The sequence below is a fragment of the Mesocricetus auratus genome, unplaced genomic scaffold, assembly GCF_017639785.1.
Source record: "Mesocricetus auratus isolate SY011 unplaced genomic scaffold, BCM_Maur_2.0 Super-Scaffold_100015, whole genome shotgun sequence".
NCBI classification, from domain to species: Eukaryota; Metazoa; Chordata; class Mammalia; order Rodentia; family Cricetidae; genus Mesocricetus; species Mesocricetus auratus.
Window position 1 is genome coordinate 24,465,124 of NW_024429198.1, and position 25,830 is coordinate 24,490,953.

At 48.0% G+C, this 25,830-nt stretch overlaps 1 protein-coding gene and 1 long non-coding RNA gene across 2 annotated transcripts in view; both read left to right on the forward strand.

The window, feature by feature from the left end:
• LOC101830654 (death associated protein) overlaps window positions 1-25,830 on the forward strand; it is a 48,582-nt gene that overhangs the window by 13,342 nt on the left and 9,410 nt on the right.
• LOC121144284 lies at window positions 14,321-17,903 on the forward strand. The gene is made up of 2 exons (XR_005881603.1): window positions 14,321-14,616; window positions 17,159-17,903. It is a non-coding gene; the product is annotated as an uncharacterized LOC121144284 (long non-coding RNA).

A 25,830-nucleotide genomic window follows, 5' to 3' on the forward strand; every position in this document is an offset into this window, starting at 1 on the left:
GTGTGTGTGTGTGCGCGCGCGCGTGCTCCCGCTCCTGGTATTTTCTCTGTACTCATCCCTCTCCGACCCCCTCACTCCAAGTGCTCTTGCTATTCTCTCTGCACTCGCTTATCAAGCTGGGAAATGCCTAACCATTCCTCTCCTGAGGACCAAGCCTTGGTTTGTAGCGCTTGCTGTTTTTGTGTGCTAAATACTCCCACAACAGCCTATTTTAAATCGAAACATGGTATCACTAGCACAGACTTGTGAACAGGGACCTCTAGCCAGCATTCACATCAGAGCTAGCTCCAGCATGCCAGGGACTACAGTGCCCTTGTACATAGTTGGGTTTGTTGTTTATAGCCCATCGTCTTGAAAGAGACTAAAGATATGAAATGCCTTATGATCTGCTGTAGATGTTCACATATTTATTCTGTCTGGTGCCCTCTATAGGGAAGGTGTGTAGCTTGGAAATGGCTTAAGTTTGCCCCTCAGACACTCATGTGTTGAAATTCACCCCCCGCTGTGAGGCGCTGAGAGGTGGAAGGATCAGACTAGCAGACTTTAAGTCATAGCCTGGACCCCATGACCGAATTCCAGTAACTTTATATAAGACAAGATGTGGGGGCACAGGAGAGTGATGCATGTGCAGTACCCCCAAGTTTCCCTGCACCCCCTTGGAACTGTTACCACACGCAGCCTCTGGCCTTGGACTAGACATGAGCTGGGGTCAGACTCTTTTCTTTAAAATTGGATGACTATCTTAAAGTGACAGAAAATGGACTGTTGGCAGAGTGTCTCTTGGGGATGAATTCTTTTCATCTATTGTCTGTCTGAAAATGTATTTGTTCTGCTTTAACTTTGAAAAGATGGTATGTTCGTTAGCCTCCGTGTCACTATGACAGAACACATGACATCAACAACTTAAAAGGAGATGTGTGCTGCTGTGCTGGCGGAGGGTTTGTGTGTGCCCATTCAGCTCTGCACTGGGGAGTCTGTGCTGCGGAGTCTGGGCTGGGGAGTCTGGGCTGGCGGGGCGGAGTCTGCGCTGGCGGGGCGGAGTCTGTGCTGGTGGGGCGGAGTCTAGGCTGGTGGGGCGGAGTCTGCGCTGGTGGGATGGAGTCTGCAATGGTGGCCGGTCTTCTCAGGATGCACAGGAAGTGAAGGGGGCTGTGGACATGGCAACGGTGTCATCCATGTGCTGGGTTTGCAGGTTTTCTCTCTGTGTCTCATGGCTACAGTGATATAGATCCTTCTGTTCCTCCATGCCCTCTCCTCCATGATGGACTGAACTTTCAAAACTGCACCAAAATCAATCTTTTTTTCAGTTGTTTCTGGTAAGCGTTTGGTCATGTGATAAAGCCAGGCCGACAACCGGAACTATCGGTGGGGGTCATTGCTGTGATGGCCTGGCTGTGTGAACCAACAGGAGTGTGGAATTGCAGAACCGAGACATAGCTGTGGAGGACACAGGGTCCTGGGGCCTTACATAGGAACAGGTGGTCTCCTGAGTGCCCCATCCTAACCCCCCCCCAGAGAAGCTGGATCTCCCCAGGTCTGTGGCAGTGTTCACAGCTGCTCAGCTTCCAGGTGGCACTGGCGGTGTCCAGCCTGAAAGAAGCAGCTTCCCCACATCTAGCAGTGTCTGAGTTGAGAGATCTAATTGCACTTTAAAGGAAATGCTCTATAAAGAAGCAGGCAGGACCCAGTCTCGGTCCTTCTAGAAGGGGGAATGAAGGAACCAGACCCTCACCCAGCTCCCTGCTTTGGCAGCCATGACAAGCTGCAGAAAAGACCCAGGCAGATGTAGCCTCTGACTCAGCATGTGTTGCTGAGTTCCTGGCCTTCTGACCTTGCTGGAGCTGCTCCAGTCACTAGGAGGTCAGATACCCTCCATGGCAAGGAACCAATCAGAAGTTAGCTGGCGGGCTCTGGACATGCTTCATGGTAACATGTGATGTCCCATGGCTTGTAGATGTGTGCCTTGAATAGTCTGCCTTTATTTTTCCTCACACACTCCACCTCCTCCCATCACGTGTCCCCATGGCATCCTGTCCCTTCTTACTGCATTAGGGGTTCACCTTGGTGACTTCTCTTTACCCATCTCTAACGAGACCCCATTTCCAGATAATGTCATAGTTTGAAAATTTGCTGGTTTAAGATTTCACCACATTCCCTTTAGAATGAGTCCAAAACAAATGCCAAATTGTGATCCATTCCGGTCTTAGTAGTTCTCTCAGTAAGTTTTCTATTGGGATAAGAAACAGGGAACTCGGAACTCTGAAGTCAAAGCATAGCACAGATGTGTGCCACTTAGATCACTGCATGAGACTGTTTATCTTTGAGCTGTGATCTGGGCGTTTGAACCATAATGGCTCTGTGTGGTAGACTAATGTGAAAATCGTCCGTGAGTTCAGTGTTGTCTTTTGTGTCCAAGCCAGTCACCAGCTGCCTTTTGAAAGTGTGTCCTTTTCCTAACATGAATGCAGATGCAGGCAGACCAGGATAGCTTGGTACCAGCAGACCAAACTCAGCGTTGCATTGGGGCCCTAGAGACATGACAGCAAGACATGGTATGCAGTGGGCCCTCGAATCTTGCACTGCATCAAAGGCACGATGTCTGTGTATCCAGGGCCTTGTGTTTCATGAAAGGTCTTTATGGAGGGCTGACTGGTGGCCCCTAGTTATGGACCGAGATGACACGGCTGTCAACAAGACTCTCAGAGCAAAGTGTGCCTGTGGTAAGATGTGTGTAAAATGGAAGTGAGCAGCCAGATCTGCATGGGTATCATAAGCGGGAGATTAGTGACCCTGTCAGACAACTCTTCATCAGGGTTTCCCAAGTGAGACGGGGGCTTCATTTTAAACATGAGTCCGGTGAGAGTCACCATTTGACTGTGGCTACTCAGAAGGCAGACAGAGCCAGCACTGACTCCATACTTCAGCAGGGTCAGCTGGTAGTATCAGCTGCACGCTGTCAAGTTACATTCACCGGCATCCAGAAGAGAGGTGCAGTGTGATATCTGTCTGTTTCAGACAGTCCTCAGTCCATCCCATAGCCAGAGTCACAGACAGACCCACTGCTATGGCCATGAGGCCACTGTAGACAAGACTTCCTCATAGCTGCTGTCTCTCTGAGTTTCCTGGGCTGTAATGGTGGTATGCCACAGGCTGGGTGGGTTAAACAGCAGAACTATGGTCTCTTGATTTCTAAAAGCTTGAGGTCAAGTGTCAGCAAGTCGCATTCCTTCTGTGTGCTAAGGAGGTATCTGCCCCAGTGCTCTCAGCATCTGGTAGTATATCAATGTGCTGACAAAAAAATTCCTGTTTCAACCATCTGTAATGAAAAACATGCAGGTAGAACACTGTATACACAATAAATAAATCTTAAAAAAAAAGAAATACATCACACTTGATTGTGGAGTGCAGTGTCCTTTAGACTCTTTAGGGCTTGATTTGCTAGGACTTTGAAGAGCTGGTTTTGTATCTATGTTTATTATTGCTCTTGGTCTGCAGTTTTCCCCCCTTGATGTCACTCTCTCTTGTTTGTGTATTAATATGATGCTGATTTCATTAAACAGGTGACCATGTGTAAAAAAAAAAAAAATTCCTGTTTCAAAAGTGCACTGGCTGTTAGTGGAAGTTTCTGTCCTACAAGCCACTCCCAAGTAACCACACAGAGCCTTAATATTATGAATGCTCCGTCAATAGCTCAGTCTTGTTACTAGCTAGCTCTCACATTTAAATCAACCCATATTCCTTATCCACACTTTGCCACATGTTTTGGTACCTTTTCTCAGCACAGCATGTCCATCTTCTCTCTGCATCTGCTGGTGACTCCTGACTCCACCCTTCTTCCCAGAATTCTCAGTTTCGCTCTTCCACCTAACCTTATCCTGTCCAGCCATTGGCCAGCCAGCTTGTTTATTAAACTAATCACAGTGACATATATTCACACAGTGTAAAGGAATATTCGGCAATTAGTCATGGTAGAGTAGGCCCTAACGTTGTATAACCTCAACTTGACTAATTATAACTGCGGTGACGTCACTTACAAATAAGACCCCATTCTGAGATGCAAGAGCTAGGGCTTCAACATAAATTCTTTGGAAAAAATCCACCATACACCACTGACATCCCAAAGGCAGTGTCAGTAAAATCATTTAACTATGAAGTTCTCATAGCAAAGGAGCTCGTCTGCCAGCATTTACTGTTGTCCTGGTTGAGCACTATAGCAACCTGTCTTCCAGGCCACATAGACGTTCTGTTCCGAGGGTGTGGCCCCACACTTTGATTTCATGCCTCATCAATTTTAAAGAATATTCTGTATTCATCCTGTTGAATTGTTTGGGAAAGGTCTCATTATGTAGTCAAAGCTGACTTCAAACCTAAGGTCCTCTTCTCCAAGTTTCCCAAGTGCTGGGATTATTGGCTTGTGCCACAATGCCTGGGTCATTTTTACATTACATGCACACACACACATGCACACATGTACACACACACAGTTTAGTTATATATTATCTACAAAGTAGGTGGCAACCTAATTGATAAAGGTGAAATAAGCAATAGCAACTTGATACTGTCATTAGCTAATATCTCAAGGTCCAACCACCCTTGTAGTGAAGTTTCCCATTAATGATTCAGGATGTGAGTTTAAATTTATGATGACCTTCTGGGTGATTCAGGCTTGGTGGGGGCGGGCTGCTGCTTGTCAAATCCTATTAAATCATTGGCATTTACCACATTGTTGGCGATGAACCGAGATGAGACTATTTCCTTTCCTTTTTGCTCACAAGGGTGCATTTAGATTAGCTTCATGTAAGTCACTTGTCCATTTTCTGAAAACTAGTTTAAATTCATTCCTAAGGCAGCATTTGAACACAGTTATAGGTATTTGGAATGTGTCAAGGATGAAGTCGGACAGTTTGCCTCAGTAAACCATCAGTCATACACATTGTACATACATTGCAAGGTGCTGAGGGCAGATGAAGGGACATGGGGTGTGAAGGGTCATCCTGTCTGCTTCCATGGGAGCCCTCAGGACCATGAGGCCTGGCGATAGACACATGTGTTAAGTGGTGACTGATTTAACTTATTATGATTTGTTTCTTTGGGGCAAACAAGTGTGAATGGAGTGGATTCTCAAGTTCATCTCCCTCTGCAGACTAAACACAGGCCATCCTAGGCTCAAGGCCGGCCTTCTTCTCGGATTGGCTTACACCACAGTTCCTGTCTTGTCATTGTGTACAGCAGAAATTAAACCTTTCTTCCTAAACGCATGGGCTATGGGTTTTGCATGATAGAGAAGATTGTAACTATGTTTAAGAAGTGAGTTATAGTCTCCTTATGAGCATACATCACAGACTCCTGGCTGAACTCTGAGTCTAGAGACGAGAAAGGAAGTATGAAATCTCAGCTTTCCTCAGTCACGCTGTGGTAATGGGCTTTGAGGTACTATTTGTCCAACATCTGACTCCATAGCAGGTGTGGAAACCAGAAGTGGTTTGTCCGCCTCTCAGTAGCCCTTGGAAGCCAGATGCACAGAGTCTGTGCTGCAGTAGGGCAACTCTCAGCACGTGGAGGAGGGAAGACCGAAATGAGACATTTCTGTTTGTTCACACCAGGGCTGGCCTCTCCGTTCTGTTTATGGAGATCTCAGGAGTTGTCCTGTGCATCAGGACTGTTTGCTCACCATGAACATGTGAGGCAAGCTTCGGCTTATAAAATGAAATATGTGACAATAGCTCCATGGAAACAAGCCTTGGTTGAGTCTACCACCTGAACTTTAGGCTCTTTGAAATAACCCTTTTGGCTGCAGCTGTCTGACAGCACGATGCTCATAAAATGCCCGGCAGACTCTTTAAAGATGTATTTCTAAGAAGACTACTAACTGGCTGACTTCTTACAGCTGGTGGGACAGGCGACTGGGCCAGTGGAGGGGAAGAGTCCTCTTCACCTTCCTGGCCATGTTCTGTCATTGCTCAGATCTCTTGGGGACAAAGCATTCATTGATTTCTGCTTGTGTTCATCCTGTGGGACAGGGTGTAGTCATTAAAGGTGAGTTATTGTGGATCGAAAGTCTGAGAATAGTGTCACACTCAAAAAGGTCCCTTCACTTTGACAGGACAGTGACTGCATCTATGGGTGCTGCCCCAGAAGTATAGTTGATATGTCCCTCTCTTTGTTTATTTGTGCAACCTACAAAGGCTGTTTGTGTCCCCCCAAAAAATGATAGTTCTATTAGGATATACACTCAAATATTAGAGTTTCTTTTAATTGATCATCTCTAGAAAAGATTATTTATGATTAAATTATCTTAAGCAAAATTGAACAACTATATTAAGCAAACCTAAGGTTTTTTTTTCTTTTTAGATAGGGCCTCACTATGTATACCTGACTAGCCTAGAGCTCTAAGCATACCACACTGACCTTGAACTCATCACAGAGCTCTACCTGCCTCAGTCTCTCAAATGCAAAATCCCAGGTGTGCACCATCATGTCTGGATGTACTCAGTATTTTTACAACACCTTTACTTTTAATCATAAAGGGAGTATGATATGCTGTAAGTGTTTAAGACATCTGGACCCAAATACTTTGACTTGTGCTGATGAGTGTCCCACAAGTTCAGGTGGCCGTGTCTTATGGAATGAATGTTGTAATTTAAAAACAGTGGCTTGAGAAATACACCGTGTGACAGGGTTCAAGCAGAGGTTTTTTTTTAATAGAGAAAGTGATCATAAAAAGGGGCAAGGGGAGGGAGGAGACCAACCTCCCCCAGGGACAGGAGCAGCAGGAGAGAGAAGAAAGAGGGGCAGAGAGAGAGAGAGAGAGAGAGAGAGAGAGAGAGAGAGACGGGAGGAGACCAACCTCCCCCAGGGACAGGAGCAGCAGGAGAGAGAAGAGAGGAAAGAGGGGCAGAGAGACAGACAGACCAACAGACAGAGACAGACAGAGAGAGACACAGAGAGAGGGGGGATGGGAAAGATGAGAAGGTAGGAGGTGGGCAGGACCCTTTAAGGGGGAACATAGTGAATATGCACAGGCTGTGCTCTTAGTGGCTGCAGCTGTCAGAACCCCAAGGAAGGACAGACCAGTAGTAGAGATGCCTGAATACTAACATTGAATGGATAGAGATGAGTGTCCCATGAGTTCAGGTGGCCATGTCTTATGGAATGAATGGATAGAATCCATATCTAGCCCTCCTATGAGCCATTTATGTGCCTGACAATTCATAGGTGAGGATTGGAAAGAAGTCTCTCCATCACCATACTCTGACCAGCTCCTGGGAGGTCTCTCTGCTCCCAGGACCACACAGGGCCACAGAGTACCAATGACAGAACAGAGAACCCTATAGCCACCTTGCCCCTGACCTCCGGCTATGCTGGCCACAGCCCATCTTGCTGACACTCTCAGAGCTGTGTAAGGAAAATGATAAACTTGAACAGAAAGGAGCAGAAAATGCCTGCATTGTTTTAATCAAGCATTCCTGCTGTAGATAGTGGCTCACACGCACTTCCCTTGATCTGCGCTCCCCACAAGGGAAATATTTCTCCTTTAACAATGTTTGGGGGTGCGATGGAGTTGACCAGTGTGGTGAGGTTGATGAAGTGGGCCACAGATTGAGGGTTTGAGGCTTCTGGCTTCAGGTAGATCTGGGCATCATTTTGGCAGTGTCAAAGGTCACACTCAGGATGGGGTTCTCCAGCTATAGCTGGTGTTCACGGTTGGTAAGGTGTCCCACCGCCATTGGCTGTAGATTGGTAAACTGGGGGTCATGGTGATGTTGGTCAGGCCAGTGGAACCACTTTGTTTTACAAGGGAGAGATTGTGTCTCCTGCCAGAGCATGAGAGGACCTTAAAATACCGTGCCAAGTGAAAAAAGCCAGGGGAGAAAGGACACAGCCTGCAGGAGTCCATGGGCAGGCTCAGTGCACCCCCGTTTGTAGATTAGGAAGCTGAATGGAAGCTAACAAAGGGTATGGGGAAAATGGAGAGGGGCATTCAGTGTGCAGTTTGGTGCCCAGGGGAAAGGTCTTTGTCTCAGCACTGTGAACACACTCAGCACTTCAGAAATGTACACCTGAAAATGGCAAAGGTTGCCAGTTTGATTGTTTACCAGTGTACGTGCATAAGCACACCACAGCAAAGAGACCTTCCATTCTGTGGCAATGCTTTGGAGCTCAGAAGCTACTAAACAGCACCACCTGTGACTCAGCGGAAGCAAAACAGCACTGCCTGTGACTCGGCAAATAGTCCTCTAGGCGTTTACCCAAGAGGATTCAAAACCAGGGACCAAACAAAAGCCTGTCTGGAGATGTTTGGTGCACCACCGTTGACAAGAGCTAAAAGGTGACACAGTGCCAAGCGTCTATCATCTGATGAACAGAAACAGTCTGCTCCGTCCATATGGAGAATGAGTGAGGGCTGAGTCTTGTTACCACAGTAGTTGGAACTTGAAAAGTGTTTGCCAAGTAAGGGAAACAGACACCCAGCAGTGGCCATGGTTCCAATATCATTTGCAGGAAATGTCTGAAGCAAGGAAATCTATAGAGACAGAAAGTAGCTCACTGGCCACTGATGGCTGGGGAGAAAAATGGCCCATACAGTATGGTGGCTTAATGGGTAGGGGTTCCCTTGAAGATAATGGAGTGTTCTAGAACTAGGTAGTGACAATGTTCCCATAAGAAAATGAATTCAGTAAGTAATGTCACATTATACAATTTAAGGTAGTTGATATGATGATTCTTATATCCTATGGATGTTACCTCAGAAAAGGGAGGAAGCCCTGGCTGTATTCCAGCCTTCATTTTTTTCTTAACCAGGAAAGCATACACTCAAGTGTCAAAAGGATTCCCTGTAGGGCTATAGCTGTCATACCAGGGGGACTAGGACTATTCTGAGAGAAGGGGAAGACAGATGCTTGGCATAATGGTCTCATTGAAGAAGGGCCAGGGCAGCTGGGCCAGGCACTCACCAATGTCCTGAACTCATTATACATTTGTTTCCTTAGGCTCAGAGTGCTGGCCAGATAGACAGGCCACATCCACAAAAATGGTACCTGGAATGTGAAGCAGGCATCTCTCGTATCTGGTTTTAAAAGCAAGAAGGGGCTATGCCAGAAGCTCCATAATGAAGCCATTTGTCAGAACTGGGTCACATGACTATCCCTAAATCTAGCATGCCTAAGGTTCTCTTAGACCCACAGTTCTCAGCAGAATGAATGTTTGGCATAGGTCTGCATCTTAAAGGTTAGTCCTTATAGATACCCTTGGCACTAACTCGTTCAGTTGCTAGAATGTCACCGCCACCAGTCTTCTAGTAGACATGAGTGTGGGACAGAGATTTGACATCCCACTGGCCTTTTAACAGCAGCTACACGGCGCTGGGTACCAGGTACTTCCCTATGCAGGGCGTGCTAGTGAGCTTGCATTCCTTTGGAGACTGTAAGCCTGAATAATTGAAGTTATATTTATCACCAGAAAGAAATGCTGCGGCTGAGGACATCTAGGGTTCTTCAGCTCCTAAGAAGCTACATGTAGAAGACAGCCTGACTCAGTGTTCTTAACCACCCATGAAGATAACCTGATTCCATGTTCTTAACCTCCCATGCGGAAGACAGCCCAACTCAATATTGTTAACCGGCCATGATGACAGGCCAAATCAATGCTCTTAACCACCCATGTAGAAGACAACCCGACTCAATATTCTTGTATTTTTGGTTGTGAGTCTAGCCTTTAACGGCTGAGCCATCTCTCCAGCCCCTGGCTCAATATTCTTAACTACCTGTGATGAACAACCAGGGCATTGTTGGGGATGGGCATGGACAGAGAAGCAGTGAAAACGAATGCTGAACAGCTGTGTCAGGCCATGGCTGAGCAGGCAGTATCTGATAATCCCGCCAGTATAGGGAGTTCACCAAGCCTAGTTCCTGCGGGTGCCGGGGCACCGGAGCACTTCTTCTCTGCTGTTGCCTTGTGACACTGGGAAGACGGGCTTTATGCTAAGGAGAAGCTGGAACAGGACCTTTGCAGACACAACTTCGAGAGTTATGCCAAACCCAAGCCTAAGGATTTACAAATGATACACGGTCGTCATAGTTGCAAGATGTGTGGCCCGGGTGTGGTTGGCTCAACCTCCCTAGGATTTCACAGAGTAGAGCCCGTGTGGGACAAGCGCAGCATGCTAGAGAAAAATAGAATGTGTCTTAGATCTTTCAAGTATGTCTTTGCTATTTCAGTCAAAACAGTTGTACTACCACCGCTGGCAAGACGTTGGATTTGTGTGAGTCACATGGAAAGAAGCTGACGAGTGACATGTGTCTCCGAAGCTGCATCAGTGCTTTGAGTTTGGAACCTGTGCTCTTGGTAGGGAAAGACTTGTTGGGGTCGTGCAATCTTAGTGCATTTTGCATTTCTGTAACCAGACTCCTGAAATGGATGGGTTATAAAGGCTTTGTTTTGACAAATGGTTCTGGAGATTTATAGCTGAGGGACTGCATCTGTCTGTGGCCTTTGCAGAATCACTGGGTGGCATGGTGCATCACATGGCAATAGCGGGGTTGTTTGTACATGTATGTGTGCATGTGTGTGTCCTCTGTCTTCTGGCCTCTGCCCCTTTCCTTATAAAGCCACCAGTGTTCAGTCACATGGCTTGATGACCTTATATAACTCCAACCATTCCCCTTAGGTCTCAACTCTAAATAACCATAGACACTAGGACTTCCCAGTGGGGATTAAATCTCAGCACTTGAACCCTCAGCCAACACTCAAACTACAGAGTATTCAATCCAAAGCTAGGACACCTGACCTAAATGTTGTTACTAGATATGCTGTTTAATTTACAGCAGAGCATTTGTACTCTGTGGAATGCAAAGCACATAGGAAAATTTTCAATTACATTGTGTGTGTGTGCTAACGCATAGTACATATATGGAGATCAGAGAACAAATTGGGGGACACAGTTCTCCCACAAAGTGGGTCCTGGGGTTCAAGCTTGGCAGCAGGCTCCTTTACCTGCTGAGCCATCACACATTTTGATGGGAAAGCGTGAGGATTAGGTGTCGGTTCAGGGGAATGGCATCGACGGTCCTTCTGAAGAGGCAGAGTCGTGCTGTGGACACTGGAGTGCGGATCCCCTCTTCTCTTCCCGCCCCTTCCTGTTCACAGACTGCCATCATCCCCTCTTCACAGCACGCTCAGCTCCCCCAAGGCTTCCAGGTGGGATGCCGTGGGTCATGGTCAGGTGTTTACTTTTCAGGCAGGACTCACTTCTGGCTTGTCATTGATTTGAGCCTGGAAGGCTGGTGATGTCTGCTTTGCTGAATAGACTTAGAAACACAATGGAGAAAACAAAGCCAGTGGAGGACATCAAGGACTGATCAGCCCCTAAGAAAACCTCATGTGGGGACAGCTGAATGAAATGGTCTAGCTGAAGGCAGTGACAGCCAGCCCCTGGGGGGGGACAGATGTGTGCACTGAAGCAGCAGAGGTGGGTGGCAGTTACCTAGACCGACAGGCTGGCTGTCCAGGTAATGTCACTGACTGAAAGATGAGTGTCAGTGAAGTCATCTCACGGGACCTGCTTTACTTCACTAGGGAACCTGCTCTCCACACACGGGCTTGTAACTCATTTCCCCAAAGCTCTGAGAAAATGGAGCAGAAGGTGGTGGTGCCCTGGTGGTCACTGCCACCTGTCCCTGGGCAGAACCTAAATCTTCCCAGAACCTTAAGGATCCTCTTCTTTGATATTTTGGAGCATAGCCAGCTCACTAAAACCCAGAACAAACTGTCAAGACAAGTAGAAATCCAATACAAATGGGTAAGAATGCCGGATTGCCAGGAGGTCCAAAGAACGCAAATCATAAAAGGCTTAATGTGTATAAATAAATACTGGTGGCAAACAAAAATAAGGCCACGATTTCAGAGAGAGAGAGAGAGAGAGAGAGAATGGTAACGGATGGGCTGGGGAGATGGTTCAGTCAGTAAAACTCTTGTCACATAACATGAAAATCGTTCCAATCCCCAGCACCTCATAAAAGCTGGGCATGGCGATTAGAGCCTGTTATCCTGGGGGACATAGTCAGAGGGTCCCTGGGCTTACTAGCTAGCAGAGCTGAGCTATAGAGATCTCAGTTCCATGAGATGCCCTGTCTAAAACACAGTGAGGTAGAAAGCCACTAAGGGAGATACTTGGTGTCAGCCTTTGACCTCCACGTGCTTGTGCAGGGGAGGAAACTTCCTCCATACTGTTTCTTCTCTGTTAGCTTCCTGTCGGTTGGCTGTCTCAGACTGTCTGCAGACTGAATATGCCTGGCACTCCCTCTCCTTCCTGCTTCCCAGATGTCTTGTTGAGCCAAGGAATCGGCACTTTCTCCTCAATGTCAGGAGGAAGTCACCTCTTGACTGAAAACAAGGCCAGAGCCCTCTCCCTCATGCACCTCACACCTGACTGTTGTGGTCCCGCTGAACACTGTGGCCCTGCAGACTGAGAAACACTTGGACTTGGGGTTCACATACCCCAGGGCCTCCCTCTGTCAGCACTGACCTTATCATGGCCGCTTCTCTACCCACAAGCTCCTAGAGCTGCTTCTGCCATATCCTGCACGTCAGCCACCTGCTGTCCTGACATGAAAGTCAGTTCTGGATTCCTTGCAGCTCTGCAGTCTGGATCCTTAGAGCCAAGACACACCTCCAAGATGGCATTGCTGTGTCTGGAGGCATTCCAGGCCTCCAGGCCTCGGAGGCTTAAGCATTGTCCCCTCCCATATCCATCCAGACTAAGAAGGGAAGACTTACCCCCTCATCCCTGAGTCGGCTGCTGGTGTCTACAGTCAAGGAGAGCTGTCTCCTATCCCCAGAGAAGAGAGGGATGTCACCAGAGCCCTGTGCAACATCAGCCAGCCTCATGTAAGGGAGGATCCCACAGGTGACACCTGGTCCTCATGACACCACTGTCTCACTGTGGGAACCGATACTCAAGGGGCTGCTGCTATAGGGTCACTGGCCTGGTTTTTATTCCTGTTTCTCTGGAAATGGTGGTTGTTTTTCTCTGATCTGGAGAGAAAAAAAGAGGGCTTAGGTCTTTGCTCTCTCTCCCTCTCTTAATTTTCTTCAGTGAGTATCTCTCTCTCTTTCTCTCTCTTACACAGAGAGAGAGAGAGAGAGAGAGGGGTAGACTAGTGCACGTTGGGGGACACACACACAGAGGTACATAGCATGTTGGGGCACAGACACACAGTGGTAGACTAGCATGTGGGACACACACATAGTGGTTGACTAGCATGTTGGGGCACACAGGCACACAGACACACACACACACACAGTGGTAGACTAGCATGTTGGAACATAGATACACATATGGTGGTAGACTAGCACATTGGGGCACACACACACACACAGTGGTGTATTAGCATGTTGAGACACAGACATACACGATGGTATACTAACATGTTGGGGCACACAGACACACACATAGTGGTAGACTAGCATGTGGGGTACACACAGACACACACACACATACACAGACACACATACAGACACACAGTGGTAGGCTAGCATGTTGGGACTGAGGCTGAACAGCACTCACAGTCCTGGTCTCCTGCTCCCTGGGCCAGGACCTTACCAGCCATGGTCTTCCTCCTCTGGGTGTCAGGAAGTGGGCAGAACCTACCATGCTAATGTGATGGCAGACCACGGGCCAATCTATATCCATGGATCTGCTGGACCTGAGGTGCATTTCCCTTCACTCCCAGGGCACTGAGAGGGGAGTCTTCCTCCGAGGTGTACACACTCCCCAGCCTGTATAGTAAGCACTCTAAGAGAAGAACCTCCTTTGTGAGAGAGTCCTTACAACTCCCTGATGAACTTCAGGATTGGCAGGCTCCCCTGAGGGAAGGAGGAGGAGTTAGAGACACAACTGTCCACAGAGTAGCATTCAAAATGTTTTCCATGGGACTCTAATCTGCTTTACAAAGTATGTCATTCAGCCTACTGAATTTGTAATTACATGGCATCCTCCCTGGGCCCTGGGGGATAAGAGGTTTAGAAGGTTGTTGTGGATGCTAAACAAGCAATCTGGCCTTGTTCAGGAAGCCTCGTGACCAAATAATGGCAAATGTAAGCTACCCTCTCACCCCCAGCCTCGGCTAGCTCATGTCCTACAGGGAATTTGATGTGGCTCCATTTTATGGTTGAGGAGTTCAGCCAGAAGGCTAAAGTCGTGTTCTGGATCACACTGAAAGGACCGGCCAGGCTAGGATTTGACCCAAATGCCTGATTGCAGAGGTGTCTGCCCCTCTCCAGCACGCCACCTCTGTTCTGGTGACTAGTGCTCTTTCCCCAAGACCTGTCTGCCTGTAACTTTGCAATTCCAAAGCATCTTTGCAGAATAGGGAGTTGCATTACTGGACGCTGGTTCCCAGCCCAGGCCATCTCAGAAGGGGACATTGCTGTCAGCCCAGGCACTGAGGGTCACGTGACACTGCAACAGTTGGTGTGCACGTGTCTGTGCAGCAGGCACAGGCGTCTGTGGGGACAGCTTCCTTCTGGGCTGCTAGTGTGGAATGACAGTTCACACCTGAACCAGCCGGCCCAGGACCTGGGACCCTGTACTTCCAAACTGGACACACTGGTACACAGGTGGGCACCCGGGTTTCCAAGACTAGAAATCCCCAAGACTGATGCAAAGGAAAGAAATCAGGAAGGAGAAAAACAAATAGGGGGAAGCTTGAGTCAGGGTAAAACTGATGACTCATTGCTGTGAAAGCCTGTTGTGTCCCTAAGAGGAGAAAACAAAACTTGCTTTAAACGAGAAGGGCGGTGCCAGGGTAGCCACAAGCAAAGACGGCTTAAGAGTGGGGTTTGTTTTCTATGGGCCACAAGCTGTTCCACTGGAGATGGAAAAGAAGGCCAAACACTCTGGCCCTGGCAAGGCCGTGCCCACGAAACGGAAGTATCAGAGAGGCAGGAAGTAGGTGCAGGGTAGGGCAGGGTAGCAGGCGGCTGTGGAATCCACGGGTGTCTTTGCCTGTGGCGCAGATCCTTTCTGAGAGAACTGGACAGCCCAAGCCAGGGAAGCAGTGAGCCTCTGCCCCTTCAGCCTCCCCTCCTGCAGCCTCCTCTCCTTCAACCCCCACAGTCGCCCCCTTCAGACTCCCCTCCTGCAGCCTCCTCCCTAAAGCCTCCTCCCCTAAAGCCTCCTCCCCTTCACCCTCCCTTCACCCTTTTCCCCTGCAGCCTCCTCCCCTTCAGCCCCCACAGTTGCCCCCTGCAGCCTCCTCCCCTGCAGCCTTCCCTCCTTCGATGCCCCCCCCATCACAGGCTTGAGCTTGACTCTTTTCCTGTTAGTCTGTCCAACATCCTTTTCATTCACCGACTACGTGTGTGATGCTAAATTAAACAACTTCGGGGCATGTCACCTCCAAGAGTCAGAGTTCATCCTAGGCAAAGGAGCCCTGAGCTGCCTGGGACTCTGTGTCCCTGCAACCCCCACCCCCAGTTGTCTCTGGGGTCCTGGCCTATGGCTGCCAGGTGGCCACAGGTAGGTCACTAGGCTTTGGTGCCTGTGCCCTTGTCTAGAGCCCAGAATTTGTACATCTCTTTCTCTGCTGAGACATTTGTGGTGAGAAGGAAAGGAAGATCTGTAGTTTTGAAAAGCAGGCTAAGTTTGGCATGCTTTAGTGACTTTCCATATTCATGAGGGTCCTGGAGCCTGGCTGGAGGCCTGAGGAGACTGCAAAGCAGAAGTTGGTCTACAGAGAGCTTGCTGGTTGGTCCTTGCAGAGCATCTCTATTGGGAGGCTAGTTTCCAGATGTTTCAAAACGACTGCACTCCAGGATTAGAGGTGCTATAAGGTTTTTTTAATTTTAAAAAGTGGAATTTATTTATTTATTGTGTGTGAGTATTTTGTCTGCATATATATATACATATATACATATATACATACATACATACATACATACATATATGCGTTGGCTCTCCTCAAACTGGAGCTACAGATGGTCCTGAGCCTCCGTGTGAGTTCTGAGAACCCAAGTCCTCGGCAAAGCATTCAGTGCTAGTAACATCTGCGCCACCTCCCCAGCCTCGTGCTTATTGTAAAGGCTTCACAGAAAATATTGTGCAACATTAGTACAGGAAGTGCGTGCTGTGCCCGTCAGTGTGTTATTCCCACTGCACAAGTTACTTTCGTGCTATACCTTTACTTCATACCCAGACAATGTACCATTTGTAGCTGGGCATTTGCTGCAGCCATCTTCCAAACAGATGCCTGGAAAACACAGCTTAACAAACAGTCCCTGAGTTGCAGAGCTGGGTGGACGAGTCCCCTTTTCAGTACCCAACATAGAAGGCATTGCCATTCAACATTCTAATGAGGGTAAGATAAAGGCATGTGATAAAATGCACAGCCACTGTAGTTCGGAGAGTTAGAATGATTTAGGAGCCTGAATGCACACGTTGATTTGTTTACCTGAGTGTCTGGCCTGGAGCCTGTGATGGCATCTCTCCCTGGAAGGGCCTGTGCTAATTAGTGCCTATGGGTTGCAGTCTCCTGTTACTGTTCAGGACCTCTTGTGGGTGTTTTGTTTCTTTGTTCCTGTGCTTATTTTCTCAGCTGTGTGCATGTGTGTCGGCAGGTATGTATGAGTGCAGGTAACCGTGGAGGCCAGAGGCACCAAGTCCTCTGGAGCAGAGTTAGAGGTGGTGCTAGGACCCAAACTTGGACCTTTGGGAGCAGTACATGCTCTTTTTTTTTTTTTTTTGCAGTACATGCTCTTAACCACTGAGCCATCTCTCCAGCCCAGGAACTCTCATCTTAGTGGTTTATCTGGGTCTTCTTAATGGGTAAACCTGCAAGTGCCTCCTTCCCATTGCAGGCTCTGCCTTTCCCTAGTGTCCCAAGGACATACAGGGCACACACTTAACAACAGCAAGTCATGGTAGGATGGCCCAGAGAGTAAAGGGCTACCGTTGTACAAGTTGAGTGGCTTCTATATAAGGCATCGTGGAAAAATGCAAGCCCTGTTAGAAGAGTGGGCTGCCCGCAAACTATAAATATCAAATATAGGGTGTGTGAGCGTGTGGGTGTGCGTGTATGCACAGTGCGCATGCCCCTGGACTTTATCATTGTTTAATTTTCTATCTGAGGAGTTATTGATACAGTGTTTCCTCTCTCTGCAGGGAGGGAGTGTAGAAGTCTCCACACATACTGCCTCAGATAGACTAAAGGCTTGCCCTTCCCTCGAGGTGACCATGGTGGCTGAAGGAAACGGTGACACAACTGTGCAGGTCATGTCCGTCTGTGTCTCCTCACCACTGGCATGGAATACAGCTTTAAGGAGTGGCTGTCCTTGCAGTGTCAGGACTTTGTGGCTGGAAGCATAACATGAGGAAAGGATTTCTTGGGACATCGAACTCTGGCCACCTAATGCTGCGGCTTTGTTGATTAATACCAGCTCTGTGGGCTCCTTTCCCCTGATGACCTTAGAGGGTGGTGGGAATTCAGTCTCAGAGAGGAGCTGGCACGAGTGTCACCTACTGGGTACTGTGGGGAGAAGGCCATTACTGTTAAGTTAAAGCATCTTCAATAGGCAGCATCCAGCCTGGGTGCAGTGTGGCCTCTGACAGCTACCCCCTGCCGACGTAAATGTTTGGAGTTGCCATGATAGAAAGGAGCTAGATTTAAAAGAGTCTTTCTTGGCCGGGCGTTGGTGGCGCATGCCTTTAATCCCAGCACTCGGGAGGCAGAGGCAGGCGGATCTCTGTGAGTTCGAGGCCAGCCTGGTCTACAGAGCGAGTTCCAGGACAGCCCCCAAAACAATACAGAGAAACCCTGTCTCGAAAAACCAAAAAAAAAATAATAATAATACTAATAAAAGAGTCTTTCTTGGTACCCGAAGACATCTAGACTTCAATTTACCTTGCACATTGACTGTGTTTCTGAGTTTCTTTCTTTCCTTCTTGTTTTTTTTTAACATTGTTGGGTGTATTCAGCCTCATTTTCTCACTAATTTCTTCAGGGTGGCACGTAATTTCTGTATCTCACTGTCATACACTTTTCGTCCCTAAAATTTGGTATGCAGTAATTACAGAAGCCATTGGGTATCACGCTTGCAAACACTGGCCACAGTGCTCACTAAGCCAAGGCAGAGTTGCTGTGAGATGGACTCCAAGCAATCCTGGCCCAATATGTTTCCCCTATTGGAGAAATTAACAACGTTGTTTATCTCTGCTAAATCCGGGCATGATGTATCAAGAGACATGCTGTCAGGCCCAATTTAGATGAACTATTACATGTGACAAGTTGACAAGTACAGAAGGTGATAAATAGCTCCTGTTGAATTCTGTGCTGGGTTCTTGTGGTTAGGGGCACAGGTGATGAGCGAGGCTCACATCCCCCCTGCCTGCTACAGCCTGCCTCTTCCCCCCATGGCATCACAGAACTGGTCCTCCAGACTTGAGTTACCCAAACGCTCTGTGACGCTTGTGTTTACGCGTTGTTGTATTGCTTGAGATAGGTGCTGTTTACCTAGTTTTGACCCAACAGCTCTTTTCAGCAAGTATTTGTTGGGGACACAGGAGGCTAGGGAAATGGCTCAGTGGCTACAAGCCCTTGCTGCTCTTCCAGAGGATCCAGATTCAATTCCCAGGTCTGCTGGGAATTGTACTGCTCCCAAAGGTCCAAGTTTGGGTCCTAGCACCACTCAGAACCATCTCTGAACTCCAGTTCCAATGGACTGAATGCCACCTTCTAGTCTCTGAGGTCACCAGGCATATATGTAGTAGTGCACAGACATACAAGCAGGCATAAAATACCATACACATAAAATAAAGTAATTTTTAAAGAATTTTTGTGGCTCTCCAGGTTTGTAGCTCAATGGTATATAGGATGTTTGTCTAGCACCACCAAAATAAAAAGAAGGTATTTTTCCAGGTGGTCTGGACATTGTCAGTAGTGGGTCTCAGGGTCAACAAATGTCAGCTGGGAACTCATCACTTACCTGCTTCTGTACCTCCGAATGGAGTAGGGCCCACTGTAGGGAAGCACGTTGTGAGGTCACGGGTCTCCTCCATTTTCAAGCAGAAAAAAACTGAATAGACCGAGGAGTTCCCGCGCATCAAGTGTCCCTGTCGCTCAGCCCTCAGACCCTGTGTTTTTTCCACTTACCATTCATCCACCAGACTTGCCCCTGTCCCTGCCCTTGTCATGTCTGAGTGAGGAGCAGCCGCTTCCTCCCTGGTCCAGGACTGTGTCTCTGAGTACACCATGCATGTGTGCTGCCTGGAACACATTGCATGCAGCATGGCTAGCAGAGGAAGAGTTAGGTGTTGTTAGCCTCAGCCCTACAGGACCGTGGAAATGCATCCATCCCCTGGAGCCTGAGGTTCTGGGTCGAAATGAAACAATATGAATCTCTCATGTAGAAAGATGCAGCATGTTATGGGTGGTGGTCACTGGTCGTTCTCAGCAATAGCTATGAATTGATGACATTTTGGCTGTAACCAGCTCATCTACCCACAGCTATCATGCTGTTTCACTGAGACAGGCTGGGACTGGGACCACTGTCATTGAAAGCGTCAAGGTACAGCAGCTCGCATGCAGCCCAGCCTAGGTTTCTATCCTGGCTTGCCCTTACCACAGCCAGAGCCTTTTCCCCATGCCAGGCCACAGGCTCCGGTGAGAGGCACCATCTTCCCCAGCCTCCAGCTAAGCCAGGCAGAGGACTGAGAACACTCTTTGTACCGCATCATCTGAGGCCAGCTTCTTAGGCTCGTGGTCAGGGGGTCCTGGGCATCCAGCAAACACCCTCCTCTGGTGCATCTTGGAAATTCACAGTGCACCATGCATGGGGTCTGGTAAAGGGGAGGCCCTTGCCTCAGAGAAAGCCACAAAACCTTGTTCACCCCACAGTGCTGTTTACTGGGAGTGTCATGGGTCACTTCTGATCACACTCTGGAGGTGTGCGAGGATTTGAAACCTCCAATGGTGGTATCTACATGGTGTCCTTCCCGATCACCATGCCCTGTCTGGGAGACTGCTACATCTACATCTGGGTCTTGTACACCAGGCAAGAGTGACATGGTACTCTTGTGTATTGCTAGAACTGGGCCTCCGTGTGTCTTCTGTAACAAACAACTCACCTCAGTCTTTGTAGGACCGTGTGTGTGTGTGTGTGTGTGTGTGTGTGTGTGTGTGTGTGTGTGTGTGTGTGTTTCAACGGCAAACACACATTTGCAAGGTGTAATACCTCAGCAGCTCTCATTGCTACTGAATGGCAGTCTGCTCTGTATCTACTGACCAATTGGGAGAGCAATGCGGGACTCCCTTTCAGATTACAGTCCAAGCCTGTCTTATGGAAACGATTTATGCACAAGTAGACATATTCATAATAAACATCCCAATTATTTGTGTAGAGATTCTTATTGTGGGATGTTTCTAATTTCCTTCCAAAGTCTTGTTTTCTTATGAGTTTTTAATATTCTCCTGCCATCTTGCTCGTGTTGTCTGTAGCCCTTCCCCTGTAACACAAACTTCAAATTAGTGCAGGAGCTAAGCTTGTACTCTGTTGGAAAACTCGTCCCCCTGTTAGGGACACACTACCTTTCTGTCCTATGGTGTATATGGTTACAGGTTCTGGGAACCTGTTACAGTGGTCACAGACATTCTGTTGCAGATCCACCCTTGTGGCAGTCCTATAGTGTAGGTGACTTAGTCACTTTTTCCATTGCTGTGACAATTGCCAGAGGAAAAACAGGAGGAGTTGTGTATTTTGGCTCACAGTCCCTACCCATAGTCCTTGGCGCCGCTGAGTCAAGGCCCAGCATCATGGTGGCAAGGGCATGTGGCAGAGGCCACTTAGTCGTGGTAGACAAGAAGCAGAGAGGGAAGCCAGGAATGAGGGCCAGCCCCCAGAGCATGCCCCCAGTGACCTTTCTCCAGCTAACCTCTACCTCTCACAAGTTCCCAAAACTCCTAAAAACAGCACGGCCAACTGGGGAACAGGGGGTGAGCCTGGGGGTGTCTCACACGGCCCAGCATGAGCTGTACTGGGAACCCAGGCCGACAAACCTGTGAGTTTGGATCCTAAGTCTTTCCGTCACCGTTTATGTAGCAATAGGCAGCTACTTTTTTTTAAACTTATGTATTTCTTTGTTTGGTGTGTGTGTGAGTCTGTGTCTATGTGTCTGCGAGAGAGCAGGGATCCCATCAATCAAACCATAAGATCAGAGAGACCAAGAATTAGGTGTCGTGGGCCACAGTCCTGAGGTTGTACATGCAACAGCTACACAGAGTCCTGTGAGCCCAGGCTAGGTTCCCTTCGGGTCCCAGCCTCCTCTTCATCTGTATGGGATGAGTCAGCACTGTGTGGTCCTGGCCTGCATGCCTACGAGGCTGAGGGACCGTGGGCAGAGAGGCACAGACATCAGTGAAACACTGTCAAGCCACAAGCCAGAGTGTTCGTACTCAGTGAGGTTAGGGCAGAGAATAAGAAGCTGTGGCTGGCAGTTCAGAAGGCTGTACCATCCCCTCTACCTGGTGAGTGGTTGTCAGTGAGACCCTGCTCTTTGCAGATCGTGTGTGGGGCCACACAGAAGTTTTCTAGGCAGTGTGAGGGAAAGACCTGACGAGGGTTTTACCACCTTGTCTCTGCCAGGTCCATTCCTCTGTCCCAGTGGGCAGAGTGTGGCGTAGAAACACATAGGATGCATAGAGCAGAAAGTTCCAGTGCCACTGGGGCAGGCAGGTGAGCGGAGTGGGGCGGGGGGGGGGGGCCGCTTGGAAATCTGTGCTGTTTCACATTTCCAAGCAAAAATGCTGATTGACAGTGACCTGTGCCCCCCCCGGGGGGAGGGGGCTGCTTATCTCTCCTCCTCAGGGGAATGCTGTGTTTTCCTGTAGATGAATGAGTGCGGTTTTTAGATGGTGGGCTGTGAAGGTCCTTCCCCCGCAAGGGGGTCCTTCACACTTACAGAACGCGTGCCCTTTATAATATCTGAGATGCTGGTGGCCAGTGAGTAAAACGCACTCCCTATGCAAACCTAATGGACTAAGTTCAATCTCCAGAAACACCCCACACACACAAAACAAGCAAACAAACAAAAAATCTGGATGCAGTGTGGCATCTGTAACCTTTAGCAAGATGGGAGGTAGAGACAGAATCACCCAGAAGTTCATGAAGCAGTCAGCCAGGAATACCCCTGACCAGCCAAAACAGATAGCTTGCCTCAATAAGACAGAAGGAGAACCAACTCCCAAAGGTTGTCCTCTGGCCTCCCCTGCACACAGCACACCCGCACCTCCACAGCACTGTACCATAATAACAAATCCCTTTTTTTCTGAAACCGAAAAACAGTTTTGGAAGCCCGAGTGATCCCTGGGAGAAGAGATTGGAGCTGCAATGGAAACCTGAGGGAGAGAGCTGTGAGCTAAACATGCCCTTTCGGGCCCTGGGTGTTTAAGGGACATGCTCTGTCCCTCAGCCCAGCGAACGGCTCTCGTGTCTGCAACACTTCCCACTGGCATGTTGTGAGTGCGGAGGGCCTCTCCTCAAGGCTTCTGCACCCACACTTGTCTGTCAAGAAGCCATTGGCACATGTCCCAAGACGATAGCTGCCACTACAGCCAGCAGGGCCTTGTTGTACCCATCCATTATGAATTATTGAATTGCATGCATATTTATAGCAACTTCCTAGTAGTTTAATAATTTATTCATCCCATATGGCTCCTTCGGTCTATTGCTTTTAATTGTTCGGGGAGTCTTTTTAGAGCTAACTCCACCAGGTTAGGTTCTCGGAATGACACTTGCAGAATTCTAAAATAGAATCCCACACACTCGTCCCTGGTTGGAAGTACCTGCCACACAGTAAATAGAAATCCATACAGAAGTCCAAAGCGTGTTCCCTGCCCACATGCATCACTTCTGCTGCAAGGCTGCATAAACAGCCGGCTCTTCTCTTAGCCCTGGAGATCAGTACACAAACATTCAGTATCCTACAGTTGGATTGTAAGATGAGACAGATGAGGGACATAAAGAAAAAGGCATCATATATAAGAAGAAAAGATTTTTCTATGTCTCAACAAGCTGCCTGTTAGGGAGCATCCTGGCCTGTCCATGTGACCCAAAAATGAACCATTCCTCACAAACCCTACACCTCTCACCATCTCCAGCTCTTACCACTCAGTGACAGAGATCAGTGGAAATGGCCGTCTTCTGTTTCCCTGCAGGTAACTGAACCCAGGTAAGAAGGGAGTCTTTGGTGATATAGTCTGGCTGTGGATTTTCCAGTTGACGATAAGGCTAACACCCATACATCTTTGTCTTAAGAATAGGCCTTGGACATAGTGGTCTCTTTTGCATTCAGTTGAGTTTCTTGTCTTAAATGACATCACACACTATAAAGACATCAGTTCCTTTTTTAAATTTCTTATTAATTGCCAGGCATTAGTCACAGCACTCTGGAGGCAGAGTCAGTGAATTCGAGGCCAGAGGCCAGCCTGGTCTACAGAACGAGTTCCAGGACAGCCTCCAAAACAATACAGATAAACCCTGTCTCAAAAAAAAAAAACAAAAACAAAAAATTCTTACTAATTTTTTTATATCCCAATCCCAATTCACCCTCCCTCCTCTCCTCCCATCCCCCACACAGAGATGTGGGGGGTGGAGAGGTACCTTGGTCCTGTCTCAAGATGATGGACAGACTTCCTAGACTTCCTAGGGGGGGTCTTACCTTCTCCGAGGAGCAGATGGAAGGTGGTGGTGGGGGATGGGAGGAGAGGAGGAAGGGTGAGCAAGGTAACTCTCCATATAGAATGGGCTCCACTAAGTCAGTTTGTGCATTAGAGTTAGGTCTTAGACCCACTGCCAGTGGCCTCACATATTGTCCCAGTCACACTATTGTCACCTATATTAAGGGAGTCTAGTTCAATGTTATGTAGGTTCCCCATTTGTCAGACCAGAGTCAGTGATCTCTCACTAGCTTGGTTCAGCTAATTCTGTGGATTTCTCCATCGTGGTCTTAATTCCTTTGTTCATATTGTTACTCCTCCCTCTCTTTGATTGTACTCCTGGAGCTCAGCCGATTGGTTTAGTTGTGGATTTCTGCCGCTGCTTCCATCTGTTTCTGAAAGAGAGTTCTAGCTTCTCTGGGGTTGTGGATTGTAGGCTGGGTATCTTTTGCTTTATGTCTGATATCCAGTTATGAGTGAGTACATACTATATTTGTCTTTCTGGGTCTGGGTTACCTCACTCAGGATGGTTTTTTCTAGTTCTGTCCATTTGCCTGCAAATTTTAGGATGCCATTGTTTCTTACTGTTGATTAGTACTCCACTGTGTAAATGTACCACATTTTCTTTATCCATTCTTCAGTTGAGGGGCATCTAGACTGTTTCCAAGATCTGGCCATTACAAATAATGCTACTATGAACATAGTTGAGCAAATGTCCTTTTGGTATGAATGTGCCTCCTTTAGGTATATGCCCAGCAGTGGTATTGCAGGGAAGACGTCAATTTCTTTGCATGATAAATGTCTTCTATGCTAGTTTTATGCTGGTCACCTGGACTTTCAGAACCATCCCAGATTTTTAGGGACATATCACAAGAGTTCTATGAAGAAAGCCAGTCTTTGCTGTGCCATGAGTTAACATACGGAGTGTAAGCAGGGTTATTTACTAATAAATTTAACTCAGTCTCTTGAAAGTGACCTTCAATAGGTACATACTTTGTCCTTCTCTTCATTTCTGCGCCCACCTACTGTCCTTATCATGTATTCAACTCCTGACCCTGTGTCCATTCTCTGGTTCTCTGAAGAAACACTTCTTCATGCTCATGGCAGGAGGCAGAAGGATGAAGGGGAGCACTCGTTAACTTGGGCTCTAGTGTAGTGCCCCATTGCCCATGGACCCAACTCATCCAGATCACTAGGTGACGAAACTGAACCCACACATCTCCAGTTGCTCTTTCTCAAGCTTTTGAGGCTGATAGTGCACGCACAAGTAGCCGCACACATTTCTACAAAGTGAGCAGGGGTCAGCACCTCTGGTTCCTTGACTCCCTCTGACTGAAACCTTGTACTAAGCTTATTGTCACTCTCTGATGACATTGCTCGCACCCGAGGAGCATCTGTGCATACCAAGCAGTATGCCGGGCACTAGGTGCTCAAACTCCCCATAGTCTCCGATCTTCAGAGGGAGCCAGGGTGCAGAAACCTCTATCACATCATGTTTCAGCTTAGTTCTCATGGAAACACAGCTGCCTTGCGTCGGTCCAGCTCTTGGGGAGTCAGGGAAAGTACAGAAAGGTAGCATATGTGGCAGCCTTTGGAGCAGATGTTAACCAGCTGGGAAGCAGCAAGGACAGAGTCGTCTGAGGGAATATGATCATCGGTTCTACAGGAAAAAACTGGAAGTCTTCAGTGCCTGTGTAAAGGTTAGGATTGCTCTAGACTTATGTTTCTACTTGGAATGGCATACAACATGAGTGTGGTATGCCTTTGAGAATGAAGAGGGCACTGTCAGTCATTACACCTGGACAGACAGACGGACTGTCCTGGAGGCATGGCCACCCTGCAGATGACACCAGGCTTCCTCAGTGTGTTTCCCTGAATAGTGTCTTCTCCCTCTGCTGGTCACCAGGGAGACAGCAGGAGTTAGGAGTGATCTCATTTGTTAAACTGCTTTAGAATAAAAGGATGGAAGACAGATACAGTGTCGTCCACCGTTGCAGTCACTTCTGAAAACTACAGTGCCAAAAAGTTTGCACTCAGGTCCCCGATAGCCATCTCAGGCCTCTCTCTCAGCCCTATTACTGAGCCACAAACATGCTGGGGTTTGCTTTCTGTGCCAGTTGGTCCC